Below are 4,917 nucleotides of genomic sequence, written 5' to 3'. Positions count from 1 at the left end.
ATGCAATTTGTTTATGTTTCAAGCCCTTTTGACTTTGCTCATTTGAGTGATATCTTGTGATTGTATATATTGTTTGTTTGTGGTCTTAGGACCTTAAAACACCTAATAACAACAAAAGACTCTAAAAAATATGTTGGTGGACTGTTGGACTTTATCTGAACTTTTGGACTTAGAATTAGGTAACATTCCTTGTGCTAAAGGACTTGGCCAATGCCAACATTTGAGACTGAGCTATCTTTGACTATGCCTTCATCTGATGCAAGACCCTGGATGCCCTTTTTGAATCATCTGCTACTTTGTCTTTGTGCTTAATTATTATTTTGTTATCATTGTTTATGTCTGATCATTAATTCTGAGTTGATCAAGAAACATTTCATCTGCTACATTGGATGATATTGAAAACTGCTAGCTATTGGAATGCTTGCTTAGATATTATGGCTATCTTTATTTGATGCCTTGATCTTCATATGATGCTTGGATATTTCTCATTACTTATTTCTTATTGGTTGCTCAAGTCCAAAGGAAAATGGATTTCTATATGACATTCTTGTCTGTTAGATTGCATCCCATTGGTCAAATCTTTTCAACTCTTAACTTTTATTTTTTTTGCCTAGGGTAGTATCTTCATCTCCCCCCACTTCTTAAATTTAAAAATCTCTCCCTCTTTTCAAGAACTTTCTTTGCTTGTGATTTCAAACTTAGACATGTTTTAATGATTAGAAACTTGTCCTTATGCCATTGAATTTTTCAAACCTTTCTTAAATCAAACTTGTAAATAAACTTAACCATATTGACTTAAATTTCAAAAGACAAAAAGAACTAATAATCTCATTAAAATCTTTGTCTTTTTTTGCCTTTTCTTATTAAATTCTTGTTAAAAACAATTCAGTAACTTCTTTGAAATTTTTACCACGAACTACGGGGTTTTTATCCCTCATTTTTATGTTGGTACGTAGGCATAAGACCGAAGGTCTTGTCAAACACAAAAATATAATTAATGAATTCTTTTCTCATCTCCCCACTCTATATTTTATCAAACATAATTTATACCAAAATATATATGCGCACAAAAAAGGGCTCCCTATGAGTACCTATGACACTTTGGATGCTAACACATTCCCTCTGTGTAACCAACCCCCTTATCTGTAATTTCTAGCATTTTATTAGTTTTGATTTAAAAACTTCTTATCTTTGGGATTTTTGTTCGTACTTTTCCCTTTTCCTTTGGAAACAATAAAAGCGCGGTGACGACTCTGGTTTTACTGACGTCAAGTTTATCCATAGCTTGATGGTCACGAATTTACCGCTACAGTGGTATGTTGGGACCGCGACTTATTGTGTATGTTTTTTGGTATGCTTTTGCAAGTATGACTCATGATATGGTATTGATCAACACTCTGACATGGTGTAGAAGCTTGAATATGAGGGGCTCATGGAGAAACGAAACTAGTAGGGTCTAGTATGGTCAGTTGACTTTGGTCAACCATTTGACAAAAAAGTCAATGGTTGACCAGAAGTCAACTGTGGTTCAAATGATGTAAAAATATTTAATTTGGTTTTCTATGACTCTTTTATATGGAATGAGACATTTTCTTTTTGTAAAGAGAAAGAGCTTTCTACCATGTCTTGTATTGAACATCTGAATTTGTGTTTGAATGGAACTTGCATGAAATAATGAATTATTTGACTTGAATCTGATTTGCACAGCCTTGTCTCGAATCCATATCAAATGGCCAACTTCATAAAAGATTAATCAATCCCGCTTACAGTTCATACCCAGATCTGATGCCATGATGCAATCCACCTGATCCACAAGCATGTCAGACCGAAATTAATCGTAATACCAAAATACCACATGGTTGGTTTTTAAGAACATCCTAATAGGAACTTCCCAACACTTTAAACATAAACACCATCCTCTGAATCAATAATGCACATGGAAGAATATGCCATGAATATGCAAATGAATATACAAACGAATATGTGAATGAACTTAGGGTCAAAAGTCAGATGAATCGTAAGAATTAGGTAGGGAAAATTTTGGGGTATGACACCTACCCCTAAATTTCCTTGGATTGTCATCTCTATGGACTTTGTTTTAGGGCTTCCTAGAATAAAGAATGGAAAAAAAATTATACTTTTGTGGTTGTTGACAAATTTTCGAAGATGTCACATTTTATACCTTGCAAGAAAGTAGATGATGTTTGTCATGTTGCTGGTCTCTTCTTCAAAGAAATGGTACGCCTTCATGGAATGCCAAGGAGCATTATTTAGGATAGGGACACTAAGTTCCTATGTCATTTTTGGAGGACTTTGTGGGGTAAAGTTGGTACTAAATTACTTTTTTTCACAACTTGTCATCCTTAAACTGATGGACAACAGAGGTAGTCAATGAAACTCTTTCTACTCTTCTTAGAGGCGTTCTTAAAACGAATTTAAAAATGTGGGACGAATGGCTGTCCCGTGTGAAGTTTTCTTACAATATGGTTGTTCATAGTACTACACAATTTTCACCTTTTGAATTATGTATAGCGTTAGTCCATTAACACCTCTTAATTTATTGCCATCGCCTAACACTTCTCTTTTGAAGCATAAGGATGGAAAAGTTAAGACTGACTTTGTAAATAAATTACATGAGCAAGTTAAAATATAAATTGTGAAGAAAAATGAAAGTTATGCTAAGTATTCAAATAAAGGCATAAAGAAATTGGTGTTTGAACCCGAAGATTGGGTTTGGGTTCGTACGAGGAAGGAAAAGTTTACTTTGCAAACAAAGTCCAAATTACAGCGAAGGGGGGATGACCCATTTCAAGTGCTTTCTAAGATAAATGACAATGCCTACAAGATAGAACTTTCATGTGAGTATAGTGTTATTGCCACTTTCAATGTTTCTTATTTATCTCCTTTTGATGTAGGTGATGATGATGTCAATTCAAGGTTTGACTCTCTTCAAGAGAGAGGGGATGATGAGGAAATGGAGAATCAAGACTTAAATTAAGTAATCCAAAGCTTATGAGGTCATATGACAAGGGCACATGCTAGGAGAGTCAATGGTGCTCTAATATAATTTATGAACAAACCAATTGGAGCAAGGGACCAATTGAAAGGAAATGGGTTAAGTCTTTTCATTTTGGTTCGAACTAATAAAGAGGGCATGCCATGTGGGCTTGTTGAACCATTTTGATATTTTTAATCAATTATGTTGTAATAAAATGTGTTAGGGCCCAACTTGTCAAATTTTGGTAAAAAAAAACTTGTTTATTTTTTATTTTTTGTGTGTTTTAAACATTCTAAAGCTCTTAAAGCTTTAAAATTTCGTGGCTTTTATGTTTCTAAGTAAATAATGGGCTGAAGAGATGAATAGGTAAAGCTTTGAAGGAGGGAGAAAGAGAAATGTGGGGTGCATTAATCAAAATGATTATAATTGCTATTTTTCATCAAGGCAATGAATATTCACTTTCTCCACCAACTTTAGTGTGTGACCTTTCATTCCCAAGCCATTATTATTAAGTTAGTGGCATGATGTTATAGAATTTCTTGAGTTGTTATGGTAAGCTATCATTTATCTATAAATAGGGAGCTAACCATGAATGAAAAATCAAATTGAATTTTGTTAAACAAATACTTTGTGTGATTTTGAGAGCTTTGCTCTTTTGGTTATGGATTGGACCAAAATTTTGATCTTATCAAGAAACCATATTTCTTGTGGTGGTCTTCACTTAAGCTTATCATCTTTTCTAAATCATAGAAAGAGTGTGGAACCCCATTTCTATCCATTTCCATCTATTTCTTTCTCAAGTTACTCTGTTTCAATTTTGTCTTAACTCCAATACTAAATATAATTTTGTGATCTCTCACTTATCTTATCACGTTAAAATCACAACTTTTATAAATTAATCCAATTATGAGAAAAATAGTTGAAAAATAAGTCATCACAAAGGGTTAATTTATATGATTGGATTAGACATGAAATAAATGGCGACTTTATTCTTTTGGCTGCTTATTGGTGGTTGTGGCGCGTTGGGAAAAATTATGTATTGCTAATGAAGTGATATCTTCCTATACTTTGAAACTCATCTTAGTGAATTATGCTAATGTGTTGTCTAAATGTTCTCTCAAGCATAATTTGTCTCATACAGCGAGAACGGTCACGTGGAATTGTACACAAAGACAATAATATGATTTTGAATGTTGATGGCAGTAGCCTCGGTAATCCAGGTGTCTCGGATTTTAGTGTATTGATTTGAAATGCTGACGATGCTTGGATTTACGGTTTCGTGGATAATATTGATTATTCCATCCTTCACACTGAGTTGATGACGCTATATCACGATTTGGGTTTGTTCCGTAAACTTGGTATCAAAAACTTGATTTTTTATTTTGACTCTAACTCTGTTATAAAACTTATCTCAGAGACGGTTAATGTTTGACATCACTATGTCGCAATTCTCAATAGAGAATGACGAGTTCAAATATTTCATAATCTTAGGGAGGGGAGTATTTGTGATGACTATCTAGCAAAATATGAGGCCGATAATGATACAGCATAATAATCTTCTGCGAAGCCTCCTATAAGAATCATCAATCTCTTGTTAGCCTGATGCTAGTTTCCACTTTATTTTTCTAAATAATTTTTTTTCCACTTGTACCAAAAAATAATATATTGATTATTCAAATAATTCTAGAACAGTCGCTGGATGTGTTGATTATATATAATTTATTTTGTTTTTATGTTTCTTTTATTTTGGTATTGATTTTTGTTTTCTTGCAAGACCATTTTTAGTTATTTAACTAAACTAGTTAAGTAAACAAATATTTTTTAATAAATTTTGATACATGAACAAATATGGTTTTTAATTTGAAGAGTTTATTACATTCGTCAAGAAGAAGAGGAGCAGTGACAATTTCACAACGATC

Source organism: Lathyrus oleraceus, chromosome 2 (genome assembly GCF_024323335.1).
Source record: "Lathyrus oleraceus cultivar Zhongwan6 chromosome 2, CAAS_Psat_ZW6_1.0, whole genome shotgun sequence".
Classification (NCBI taxonomy): domain Eukaryota; kingdom Viridiplantae; phylum Streptophyta; class Magnoliopsida; order Fabales; family Fabaceae; genus Lathyrus; species Lathyrus oleraceus.
Note: the sequence above shows the minus strand (reverse complement) of the source record.